At 34.3% G+C, this 14278-nt stretch overlaps 1 long non-coding RNA gene across 2 annotated transcripts; it reads left to right on the plus strand.

The window, feature by feature from the left end:
- The first annotated feature begins 7279 nt into the window (after positions 1 to 7279).
- On the plus strand, positions 7280 to 9004 carry LOC132640438 (uncharacterized). 2 transcript variants are annotated; one of them, XR_009582237.1, is made up of 4 exons: positions 7280 to 7716; positions 7798 to 7841; positions 7954 to 8029; positions 8755 to 9004. It is a non-coding gene; the product is annotated as an uncharacterized LOC132640438 (long non-coding RNA). The 2 variants fall into 2 exon arrangements; XR_009582238.1 differs by having other exon boundaries at positions 7704 to 7841.
- Positions 9005 to 14278: the final 5274 nt, after the last annotated feature.

Raw genomic sequence — 14278 nt, forward strand, 5'->3', positions numbered from 1 at the left:
TATAACTTTCAATAATAATTTTAAATTAACATATAATAATAGTCGGATCAATGGGTTTCGAGCTAAATATTTTATACATTTAATAATTTTTTAATCTAAATACATGAATTAGGCAAAAATTACTGGATACGTGAATCCATAACCACTGCACTAGACCCACAACAATCCCCCGCAAAAAAACGATTACAGGTTGATGGCAGATGCAATAGTTAAACTAAAATGACCGGGGCATCACATATTTTAGCTGATGATTGATGATATTGTTTAACACTAATTACGGTGAAAGGCATAATTGATTTTATTTCGTATATCAAAATATATGTCCAGTACTAAGTTTTTTTGTTGCAAAAATTAGGAGGGGGTCGTTTGAGAATTCGAAGACAAAGAGACTACTTTCATAAGATATCCGCTGTCCCAAATTATGTGATAAAAGTTTGAATTTTGGGAGTCAAACTTGTTTATTTTGACCTTGAGACATATAATCTTTAAGTTTTTTAAAAAATAATTTACATACTTAAAAAAAAGTACTATAAATCACAATAATTAATAACTTAATATATTTAAATAGCATACGAATAAATTGTGGTAAAATAATTTCTTTTTTAACTCTAAAAAATTGAAAGTATCATATAAATTGAGTCTGAGGGAGTATATTTTTTTCTTTTTTCTTTTTTTTGTTGGGGGTGCGGGGTGAAATCATAAGATATACATAACTTTAACAAGATTTACTATAATTTTCCTTTTTCTTTTTGGAAATCATAAGATTCACTTATAACTTCATCTGATTTGGCACTGTTAAAGAAATAAAATAGCTTTTGTCATTTTCAATATGTCCTGAATCACAGAGGGCCACATAAGACTTTTTCGTACTATCAAATTATTAGATCTGAATTGCTAAAAGAGAAACCAAATCTTGCACAGACCCTCAATCTCACCTGAATATAATTTAGTAGTATATAAAGTACGTTATTTAATTTATTTTTAGGTTAACTATTAAAATCGAGACAAGAATGAAAATTTAAAAAGACAAGAATAATGAGATAATTCTTTCTGTCTTTCATTCATCGTAATGACCTCCTTATATACAAGTAAGATTTCTTCTTGCCCTAATCTAATAAGGTAGCCCTATTCTAAAAGAACTAAAATCCTATTATACCATAATTACAAATTCACCATAAATAACTATTACAATTATACTAGAATAGGATTCCTACCAACCTAAGGTTTTACCGACATACCGACGTGTTCGGACCAATTGGTTCGGTCACTTTCGGTCTCAATCTATATTAGACTTACTTAAATTTTGTATATTTTCACTTATTGGGATTTTAATATAATTTGCTCAAACATCACTCACTAAGTGCAATTATCTTTTTGGTATAATAATTTATAGTGCAACTACTTGTAATTATATCTAAATTCATTTCTGAGATGATTTAAAAGATAATTCTATTTTCTGTGAACTTTGTTTAAACAATTCATGATTTTTTATCGTTTGTTCAAAGTTCCTATAGAGATGACCTTTCACTTCTACTCTGTACACTTTCAGTACATATAGCATTGCCACAGCCAGATAGCTACTATTATTGCTAGAGGCGGATTTAGATTTTAAAATTGTTGGGGTTTATATAACGGTTTCAAGTTAACATAAAATAATAATTGAATTCATAATCGATAATTTATAAATGTTTTGCTAATTTCATAATACAAATATAGAGTATGAACAAAAATTACCAGGTTTCGGTGAATCTATACCTTGTGGTCGTTTGGTACGCGGATAAAATTACCCTAGTATTATAATCTCAGAATCCTGTGACTAATTTTTAGGTGGATAAATAAACTCAAGGTTAATGGGATTGATGAAATCCATCCCATTTGGTTGTAATTCCCATGTGTCAATTTACTTGGTTGGAATTCTTCCTTGGAGCCAAAGACAAATACTTGAAGCCAAAGGCAAAATTTGTGGATTATAAATTTGGATCTTTTTTTTTTTTGGGTGCTTGGAGGCTAAGTTTCATTTCCTATAAATGGAGAGCATTTCTTCCATTTGTAATCACACCAAACAAAGAGAGAAACAAGAGTAAGGCATTCACAGATAGAGAAATAGTCTGTGAGGAAAAACAAAGAGGGTAAGCGATATTGTAGTGAAGTGGGAAAATCTTAAAAGAGGATTATTTCTTTTAAGTGTGTAGTGGTCTTTGGAGTATTTTACTCAGACCTACAAAGTGTAAAATCCTTGCTATAGTGATATCAGCTGCTCCTCTCAGCCAGTTGTTTTTTTCCTTTTGGGTTTTCACGTAAAAATCTTAGTGTCATTATCGCTCTTTTTTATTCTTGTTGATTAACCGTATCACGGTGCTATATTATTATTCCATTGTAAATACCATGAATATTATTTCTGTAGCGGATTTATTCCCAACAACTGGTATCAGAGCACAGGTTATTTCACGGTCGGTAGTATTATACTCGGTGGAAAAAATTATGCATGGAGTAAAATACGAGGTAGCAAAATTCAACGGTGACAGCAGGTTTCTCAACATGACATGGAAAGATGAGGGATCTCCTCATCCAACGAGGGTTGCACAAGGCACTAGGCGGCAAATCCAAAAAGTCCGAATTCATGAAAGTTGATGATTGTGAAGAAATTGATGAAAAGGAAGCTAGTGCAATCATGTTGTACTTAACAAATAATGTGGTCAATAACATCATCGATGAAGAGAGTGCATGTGGTATTTGGACAAGGTTGAAAAACCTATACATGTCCAAGACGCTGACAAATAAATTGTACCTAAAGAAACAGTTATATGCTCTACATATGAGCGAAGGTACAAATTTTTGTCACATTTAAATGTGCTTAATGGATTAATCACGCAACTGGCCAACTTCGAAGTAAAGATTGAGGAGGAAGATAAAGTCATCGTTCTCCTAAACTCATTGCCATCATCTTATGACAATTTGGCAACAACCATCTTGCACGGTAAGGACTTAATTGAACTGAAGGTTGTCACATCAGCTCTTATACTCAATGAGAAGATGAGAAAGAAGCCCAAAAATCATGGTCAAGCTCTCATCACAGAAAGTAGAGGCAGGAGTTAACAAAGGAGTTCGAGCAACTATGATAGATCCGGAGCTCGCGGGAACTCTAAGATCCGATCAAAGTCAATAGCCAGAAATTACTATAATTGCGATCAACTAGGTCACTACAAAAGAGATTGTCCAAATCTAAAAAGGGGCAAAGGTGAAAGCAGTGGCCAGAAAAATGACGACAACACAACCACCACAGTGCAAAACAATGATAATGTTGTTCTATTCATAAACGAGGAAGAGGAATGCATGCACTTGGCAGATGCAGAGTCAGAATGGGTGGTGGACATAACAGCATCTTACCATGCCACACTGTTAAGAGATCTTTTTTGTAGATATGTAACAGGTGATTTCGGCACTGTGAAAATGGGTAACACCATTACTCAAAGATTGTAGGGATTAGAGACATTTGTATCAAGAAAAATGTCGGATGCACATTGGTTCTGAAGGACGTGCACTATGTACCTGATTTGAGGTTGAACTTGATCTCGGGAATCGTTTTGGGCCAAGATGGATACAGGAATTATTTTGCAAATCAAAAATGGAGACTCGCCAAGGGATCATTTCTAATTACAAAGGGAGTTGCTCGTGGCATGTTGTACAGGATAAATGCAGAAATATGCGGACGTGAATTGAATGCAGCTCAAGATTAGATTTCTGCATATTTGTGGCATAGAAGAATAGGTCATATGAGCGAGAAAAGGATTGCAGATTCTTTCCAAAAAATCACTCATCTCTTTTGCCAAAGGTACAACGATAAAACCTTATGACTACTGTTTATTTGGTAAGCAGCATAGAGTCTCATTTCAGACATCGTCTGAAAGAAAACTGAATACACTTGATTTGGTATTTTCTGATGTTTGTGGTCCAATGGAAATAGGATCGATGGGTGGTAACAAAATGTTTTGTTACTTTTATTGATGATGCTTCACGAAAATTGTGGTTTTTTATCTTGAAAACCAAATATCAGTTGTTTCAAGTTTTCCAAAATTTTCATGTTCTGGTAGAGCGGGAGACGGGTCGAAAGCTAAAGCGTCTTCGCAGTGAAAATGGAAGTGAGTACACTTCAAGGAAATTTGAAGGGTACTGTTCAAGCCATGTGATCAGACATAAAAAGACAGTTCCTAGAGCCCCACAACACAATAGTGTAGTTGAGAGAATGAATCGCACCATTGTTGAGAAGGTGAGAAGCATGTTCAGAATGGCTATATTGCCTAAGTCATTCTGGGGTGAAGCAGTTCAGACATCTTATTACCTGATCAATAGGAGTCCATCAGTTTCATTAGAATTTGACATCCCATAAAGAGTTTGGACCAATAAGGAGGTGTCCTACTCGCATATGAAGGTGTTCGGTTATAAAGCTTTTGCACATGTACCGAAGGAGCAGAGAACAAAGCTAGATAATAAATTTGTTCCCTGCATATTCATCAGATATAGAGATGAAGAGTTTGGGTATAGACTGTGGGATCTTGTAAAGAAGAAGTCCATCAGAAGTAGAGACGTAATCTTTCAATAAAGTGAAGTTGGAACTGCTGATGATTTGTCAGAGATGGCCAAGAATGGTATAGTCCCTAACCTTGTTACCATTCCTTCTATTTCTAACCATCCCAGAAGTGCAGAAAGTACGACCGACGAGGTTGCCGATCAGGGGGAGCAACCTGGTGAGATTGTTGAGCAGGGGGAGCAACTTGATGATTATGTCGAGCAAGTGGAGTACCCTACTCAGGAAGACGAAGAACAATCTCAACCTCTGAGGAGATCAGAAAGGCAAAAAGTAGAGTCATCTAAGTACCTGTCTTCAGAGTATGTCCTCATCAATGATGAAGGGGAGCCAAAAATTTTGAAGGAGATGTTGTCCCATCTAGAAAAGAGCCAGTGGATGAAAGCCATGCAAGAGAGATGGAATCGCTACAAAAAAATGACACGTACAAGCTGGTGAAACTTCCAAAGGGTAAAAGACCGCTCAAATGCAAGTAGGTCTTTAAACTCAAGAAAGATTGAAATGGCAAGCTGGTTAGATACTAAGCTCGTTGGTGGTAAAAGGCTTCGAACAGAAGAAAGGTATTGATTTTGGCGAAATTTTCTCACCTGTTGTCAAAATAACTTCTATTCGAACCATTTTGAGCTTAGCAGCTAGCCTAGATCTTGAAGTGGAGCAGTTGGACGTGAAAATTGCATTTCTTCACAGAGATTTGGAAGAGGAGATTTATATGGAGCAGCCATAAGGATTTGAAGTATTAGGAAAGAAACACATGGTGTGTAAATTGAATAAGAGTCTTTATGGGCTGAAACAGGCGCCATGGCAGTGGTATAAGAAGTTTGACTCATTTATGAAAAGTCAAACTTACACAAAGACCTATTCTAATCTATGTGTATACTTCAAAAGATTTTCTGACAACAATTTTATTATTTTGTTGTTGTCTGTGGATGACATGTTAATTGTAGGACAAGACAAATAGCTGATTGTCAAATTGAAGGGAGATTTTTCCAAGTCATTTGACATGAAAACTTGGGCCCAACACAACAAATTCTGGGGATGAAGATTGTTCGAGAATGAACAAACAGAAAGTTATGGCTATCTCATGAGAAGTACATTGAACGTGTACTAGAACGCTTCAACATAAAGAGTGCTAAATTCGTTAGCACGCGTCTTCCTGCTCATCTGAAGTTGAGCAAGCAGATGTGTCCTCCAACAAAGGAGGAGAATAAGGGCATGGCCAGAGTTTCTTATTGGTTAGCAGTTGGAAGGCTGATGTATGCTATGGTATGCACTAGGCCTGATATTGCTCATGCAGTGGATGCTGTTAGTAAGTTTCTGGATAATCCTGGAAAAAAACACTGGGAAGCAGTCAAGTGGATACTCAGGTACCGGAGAGGTACCACTGGAGACTGCTTATGTTTTGGAGGATCAGATCCTGTCCTGACAGGATATACAGATACAGATATGGCAGGTGATCTTGATCATAGAAAATCCACTACTGGATATCTGTTTACTTTTTCAAGGGAAGCTATATCATGGCAGTCAAAGTTGCAGAAGTGTTTCGCACTCTCAACAACTGAGGCAGAGTACATTGTCGCCACTAAAGTTGGTAAGGAAATGATATGGCTGAAACGGTTCCTTCAAGAGCTTGGATTGCATCAGAAGGAGTATGTTGTCTATTGTGATAGTCAACGTGCAATAGACTTGAGCAAGAACTCCATGTACCATGCAAGGATGAAGCACATCGACGTGAGATATCACTGGATTCGAGAAAAGATAGAGGATGGATCTACGCACGTCAACAAGATCCCTACAGGTGAGAATCCTTCGGATATGCGGACCAAGGTGGTACCAAGAGACAAGTTCAAGCTATACAAGGAACTTGTCGGCATGCACTCAAAATAAAAGCTCGATGTTACCTCCTTTAGGTGAATGAGACTGGAGGGGGAGATCGATGAAATTCATCCCATTTGGTTGTAATTCCCATGGACCAATTTTACTTGGTTGGAATTCTTACTTGGAGTCAAAGACAAATACTTGGAGACAAAGGCAAAATTTGTGGATTACAAATTTTGGGTCTTTTTTTTCTTCTTCTTTTTGTGCTTGGAGGCCAAGTTTGGTCTCTTATAAATGGAGAGCGTTTCTTCCGTTTGTAATCACGCTAAACAAAGAGAGAAAGAAGAGTGAGACCTTCACATATAGAGAAATAGCCTGTGAGGAAAAATAAAGAGTGTGAGCGATATTGTAGTGAGGAGTGAAAATCTTTAAAAAAATGTTATTTCTTTTGAGTGTGTAGTGGTCTTTGGAATATTTTACTCAGACCTATAAAGTGTAAAATCCTTGATATAGTGATATCAGTTGCTCCTCTCGGCTCGTGGTTTTTTCCCTTTTGGGTTTCCACGTAAAAATCTTAGTGTCATTATCGCTCTTTTTTATTCTTGTTGATTAACCGGATCACGGTGCTACATTATTATTCCATTGTAAATACCGTAAATATTATTCTGTGGTGGGTTTATTCCCAACGGGGATAAGGTGGGATATTCCATCTTTAATTATAGGCTTCATTTTATACTTGTTTGGTAGAAGATATAAATTATCCTGAAATAATTTTATACCTTCTACCCAATATAATACCAAATTAATTTCAAAATTAGTGCTAGAATATCTTTTAACTTATATACGGTGCCAAATGACCAAGAGCTAGATCTACCCCGGATTATTGCTCTCACTGGCAATCTTTCTCTCTTTTCTGAACTCCTTTTCCTTTTCTCGTCTATTCTCATATACAGGACTTGTAATACAGAACGTACGTCTGTCGAAATTCCTTTAACGATGACCCAATTTCCAAATCCAATGGGACGTCCGTCAAAAATTTATAGTATTTTATTTTAGCGGTAAACGGCCAGCATCATTGTCCTCCCCTCTAACCCATTTACGTGTAGATTTGTTATACGTCCGTACAATATCTAAAGTTTCTGTCACCAGCTTTTGGCCTTTTACTAAAAATCACTTACTGTATTGCTTGCATTATTATTTAGACTTCCACGTGTCTACCTACAACGTAACTAAGTACAGTATAAGATAGAACTAATTATAATAAAGTTTACCCAATATTCGAACTCCTTAATTAAGAGCTAAGCAACAGGCAAACGGTATCCCCTATTTAGTCTTTGATAGAATGCTTATCCTAGTATATGTTTTGTTTCTTGGTACCGATAATTTTGATGTTGTAGGGAGCACTCTGTGAAGACACACATGGATGATACTGAGCTTGCAGGTACTTATAATATATTGGAAATTCATGTTTCTATCTGATTAATTCGAATTCGTGCCGTGTAAGATTTATTTAAGCGAAAACATTTCCTAACATGATTTTTTTCAATATTCAGGACTCGAATATGAGATCTCTGGTTAAAGATGAAAGGACACGTCTTTTCGCAACAACCCTTGCCGGTGGATTTCATGGTTTTGCTCTAATCTAACGCTTCTCCATTTTAAATTGCAATGCTTATACTACATATTTGACATGATTGTCTTCTTCTTAATATACTTAGAAAGTCTACGAGTATCAGGGCAGAGTTAGAGAGGCGGAAGGAAATTTATCCAACCTATTATCAAAAAATTATACTCCCTCTATCTCAATTTATGTGACATTATTTCTTTTTTGATCTGTCCCAAAAAGAATATCACATGTCTATATTTAGAAACAATTTAACTTTATAAAATGATTTACAGTCATACATTTATACAAGATTTATTTTGGACGACACATTTCAAAAAATTTCCTTTCTTTTTTAAATTTCATGTCAAGTCAAATGATGCCACATAAATTGAGACGGGGGAAGTATATAAAGTTTATTTCTATTTTTATGTTTATATAATAAAAATATTGAACCCTCAGTGAAAAACCTTCCTCTGGCGCCGATGAATACTATAACCATGAAGGCAGATTTAAATAAATATAGTCCAACCTATATGGGAGCTTTGACACCACTGAGAGAGTATTAGTTCCTAGCACTCCTGGATACACTACCCAAAAAAAAAAAGGTAAAATGAAAAAAAAAAAAAATGTTACGGATTTGTCACGAAATAAGATTTTGGACACTAATTCATCGCGAAATTGGTGATGAATTTTTGTTGTTTAGAAACAGATTTTCCTGTCGCTAATTCTTAGTTTTTTTGTATTTTAGCAACCTTTGGAGTGATGGAGTGATGGAGCAATGGCTGGAATATGGTTTTGTGGAGAAGGCATATGCCATTGCCATCTGATTGGAGGCAAGTCACTTGGAATTGGCTATTATCAGTTGTGGTTGTTATTGTCACTTTGTCAGTGGCTTTAAATTTGATGTATCGTAACTTTTAAGGTTTTTTTTGTGTTGAACTGATGATGTATATATAATATAAAATTAGGTAATTAGGAGATGATGTGACATTTTTTTTGAGCTAAGGATTCAATTTATTTATTTTCTCTTTTTTTTTTTTGGCCTTTTCCCTACATTCTCTTCATTTATTTTTTCATAAAAATTGGAAATTAATTGTTTTTTTATCATATTTAATATATCTCATTACTATATCTTAATGATTATTTAATTATATCGTCAGTTATAGAAAAACTCACATCTGTTGTTGGTGTCCCCCACTAAAATAAACGTGTCTTTTGCTTCCTATTCTTAAATTCCCATAGATTCACCATTTCTATTTAACAGTTTGCAATAGTGTGGTTGTGGCCAAGACTCTGAGGGAAAAAAACCATTATAGGTGGCAATAGCTTTGGGCAAATATATCATTGTGGTCGGATGCATTTTGAAGCTGGCAAATTATGACATTACAGGTTTTTGCTACAACTCGAAAAGTATTAGCTTCTAGCTTGATCTCTCACAATTTGAAAATTTAGATTTGAATCGATGTCTTCTCAGTAATTCCTCTTAATTCATCCTAAATATTTTAGTGCAATTGAGATTTGGTTATTCATCATGCATGTACGATGATTTTGGTAGTATTTTTTTTTTGGCGCACTTAAATGGCTGAATGTCACAAGTACGAAGAATTTTTGTCATGACCTCTTATGTTTTGATAAGAGCTTTTTCTGCGGAATGTTTTTATTAGGACGCAGTGATAACAGAGCAGGGTAAATTGGTCACAAATTTACAATATCTGAACATCGGTGAAAAGATTCACAATATACTCTTTGTCTGAAAAAGTATTACTTTTGTGTATATTGATATGATACTACATGTGTTTTTGGTATCATTGTCTACAACCAAAACCTTCTGCCATGAGTTTCACAATTTTAGGTCCCCTATTTGATATTTTAGAGAAGGTAGTTGGGCGGGTATATTTATTATTTACTAAAGCAGTAGACGTTAAAGCACTGTAGCTGTGTCAAAAAACGTTGATTTCTATGAATATCTTAATTAAGGAAGGAAAATATTATTTTAGAAAAGGCTAATTGAGTTTCGATCAGAATTATGAGTGTTTTGTGCTGCTTGTAATAAGAATTAATGAATAGCTTGACTCAATTATGGTCGGGGGTCGAGGAAGTTGTTCTCGCAACAAAATATTTCATATGAATGAGATATTTTACCTGTAATTAATTTAATGCATTTTATTCAGCAAAAAAAAAAAAAAAAAAAGAGATATTCTTACCTATAAGGGCATGAAACAAAATGATGTTTCTATTCCTAATTTCCTGTCAATGGCTCAAAGCTTGATAGCAGAATATCACATGAATTCATATTTCTTCTGCAGAAAAATATAAATAAACACTATTTAATCTCTCCGGAAAACTTAATTGATAATTTATTTCTAACTCTATAAGTCAATGTAGCCAAAATGTACCACCGATGATAGTAAAATCACGCTTCCTCCAATAGACAAGATATTTAAACAATTTTGATTTAGGACTTCTATTGTTGGGTCGTTATAGTTATTTATTTATATTTTTACTTCTTTGTTTAATATAAAATGCAGGTGAAGTTTTGTTTAATTTTTGATTTTTCTTTTGCAAAATAAGTATGGATTGAAATTACAAACTTCTATGTTTAGATAGCCTTTTGAAAGAAAAATTAAAGATAACTTTAGTTTCTGGAAACAATAATTTTGATTATTTTTTAGTGTTAAATATTAAAAGAGTTTAAATAACGTATTTTATGACCGCTCAAAGCGCGGTTACATTTACTACTATATATATTAAAGTTAGGCATAGACAAGGTGATGTGGTACCTCTCTATGACCAATGATCCTATTTATCTTTTTTTCAATTTTTTTTCCCTCACTTTTCTTAATTATTTTATTTTAAGCAATCACCCTCCATAACTGGCCTCTCTTAATCCTCATATACTTTTTTTAATTTTGTTAATTAGTATAGTATCCATAACCACCAAATGAATTAATGTAAAAATTTATGAGCAGTGTGTTTGTCTTCTAACGTGAAAACTAATGCTTTATATCTTCTGATTGTGCAAATTTATAAGCACTTTCTAACTCATAAATCAAGAAACGCAAACTATCTAACTCCTGTCCGTTTGCTTTTTCTTAAAAAAAAAAAGAAACCAAAACTAGGCCTTTTGATTTTCATATTAATTAGAAAATTGTTTTTATTAATTGGTGTTCTTCAAATAAATTTTAAACCATTCACTTCCCTAATCTTATAAATTTTCATAGCCTGATAAGCTAAACCGGAATGAGGAGAGTTTTGGGTAATCACCAAGTTAAGGTATTTATGCTATTTGCTAGATTAATATTTCTGTTCATTGCAAATATATGTGCCAAAAGTAATAATGATCAAGAGGCTCTACGATGTTAAAAGTATAAATGGTTGAAAAAGGAGAAAATAGCATAAAAAAATTCAAGGGAAGATATGTCGATGATGAAGCAGTAAATCGATGAGATGAAGTGCTATGTCGTCGATGATGAAGTCAGATCATTATTAGTGCTTCAAGATGAGTTTCTTAAAATCCTTTTCTATGAATTCGAGATTTTTTAAATTAGGTTTAAGGGATAGGAAGTTAGAGGAGATGTCATTATATTAGGTGCTTGCTCTTATATTTTTTTCTCATCTTATTTGATTTTGTCTTATTATTAAGTGTCCCCTACACCAAATTTGTGTTGGGTTTTATATCTGGTTCTCTTATTCAAATCACATACACCGATTTAAATTGATTTTTCATATTTAATCTAAAATGCTTCTCAACAAATTTTTCCCGTCAAGTAATTTATACTAATATTATGATATTAATGGTCATGATATTTTGATTCATTTTCTTTATGATTCATGAAGCGCGGACAAGTATAATAGTTGTAATTAATTTTGAGGTTATATGCTCGAACTTCAGGTAATTTTTTTAAATTCAACTATTGTGACTTATGAATTTCTATGTTATCTTTAAATATGTAATTTTATTATGAAATTTATATGTCAATGTAACTATAGTAGTTGGTAATTTCACCAACACAATCTCTTTTTCCTTCTAAATCAAACTCCAAATGACTCCGTTGATATAATATTTTAATACAGAATCCCTAGCACAGTTTCAAATTCAACCTAAACCTTCATAAACTAATCGACATAGACCTACTTTTTCTCCAAGCACTTTTCAAACTTGACAATTAAATTTAGTTGTATGTACTCATAATTTATTAGAAGAAGAGGATGGAAAAGAAGGAAGGGGGAGAAAAGAAGGGGAAAAAAAAATAGAGGGAGAAGAACAAGACCAAGTTCTAGCGAGTGTGTAGCGACTACGTTATTATTGCAAACAAATTCTTTAATGGGGTCAAACATTAAATACCTTACGGAGGACACCCGATAAAATTTCTTGCAAAATATAACGGGTCATTTGCACGATTATTCTTCAAAGGCACTGGTCTTTAATTTTTTCCCCTCAAATTGGTGGTCTTTAATTTTCCTATTGGAGCCAAAGTTAGGCCTCAGTCAAAATTTGGAATACCAAACTCTACCTGCAGGCAGAGTTTTGCATATGAGATAGAATTAAACTCTGCCTACATGTAAAGTTTTGCATTCACAATTCTGCCCGAGGTAAAACTCTGCCTTGCGAATTCAAACATCTGCCTTGTAATTTTTTTTTTTTTTTGGTTTGAACCCAGAACCTTTGAGTATTAAGCGAAGGCCAAAAATTAAATACCAGAGCTTTTGAAGGGCAATCCGCACAAAAAAATGAAATATAACTGGTGGAAAAGTCTAAATAGACAACTAAACTTAGGCCCAAGATTGCCTGCGTGCCTGAGAGATGCATGGCGATGGTTACAACCTGATACATATTTTCTTGTAAAACTTACACAAATAACTACCTTTTAATAGCTTCTAACAAGCTATAGCTATAAGTTGAAGATTTACAATTCGTAGTTGCTTTTGGTTGTATGTCAGTTGTATCTCGCATTTTTAAAATACAGTGAAATATAGCGAAATACAGTGAAATACAGCGTGACTATTGAATAAAAAAAAGCTATATTTATGGCAATAAAAATCTTTTTCAAATTATATGGTAATTTGTATTAATGGTTCCATTATTCATGCAAACCTCATGAGGTTCCATTACAGCTAACGTCTCTTTATCAAAAATCACTCTATTCAAAAGTTTTTTTCTGGTTTTTGTTGTATTCAGTTGTATTTCGTGTTTTTGAAATACACGAAAATACAAAATTTGGCAGAGTAAACATAGGTTGTATTTATGGAACATATTATCTTCTTTCATTTTAAATGGTAAGTCAAATTAAATCAACCATGTATCACGCAACGACTGAAGTTCCATAACAACCCACGTTTCTCTCTCCAAATTGCTCAACTCTAAACTTTTAGAAATACTTCCAAATACAGAAAAATATACACTTGAATACAATGAAATATGGTTGATTGTTTAAGAAATATAAAATTGTAGTATGCGTATATACAATGGAATACAATGAAATGTATCAGAAAGTGTGTCGTAAATTAGAAATACATTGAAATATACTGAAACAGTACACTGAAATATACTAAAACAGTACATTGAAATATAGCGAAATATACTGAAACACCACAATCACAAACTCTACTGAACCACCACAACAACTGGAAAAACCCTCCTCCTTCCTCCGCCGCCTTTCTTCCGATCCACCATTCTGCTTCACTCCAAAAAACCTACCGAACCACCACAACAAATTGGAAAAAACCTCCTCCTTCCTCCGCCGCCTTTCTTCGATCCACCACTATCCTCCTTCACTCCAAAAAGAATACTGAACTACCACAAAAAACCATTAATACATGAAGCATATGGAGTTCAGATCTGAAGAGCTAGAACCTTAAGGTTTTTTTTTTTTCGAGTTTGGAGATCGAGATGATAGTAATAGTGATTGTGGTGGTGGCGGCTCCGGTGAAACCCACTGCTTTCTCTTTTTCCACAATTAAAATACTTCTAAGATTCATCAATTTTGTTGTATAAATCTGATATACTATCTGCGTCGGAGTTCAGATCTGAAGAACTAGAAGCTTAAGCTTTTTTTCGAGTTTGGAGATGGAGACGGTAGTAATAGTGGTGGTGGTGGTGGTGGTGTTGACAGCGGTGTGGGTGGTGTAGATAGAGAAATGAGGGAGGGGTACGAGAGGGGAAGGAGAAGAGAGGTTGGAGATAGAGAAAGGGAGGGAGAAAGGCGTACGTGAGGGGAAGGGGAGAGAGGAGAGAGAATTTTTTTTAGGGTTTGAAGAAGATGATAAATCTT

This window comes from Lycium barbarum, chromosome 5 (genome assembly GCF_019175385.1).
Source record: "Lycium barbarum isolate Lr01 chromosome 5, ASM1917538v2, whole genome shotgun sequence".
Classification (NCBI taxonomy): domain Eukaryota; kingdom Viridiplantae; phylum Streptophyta; class Magnoliopsida; order Solanales; family Solanaceae; genus Lycium; species Lycium barbarum.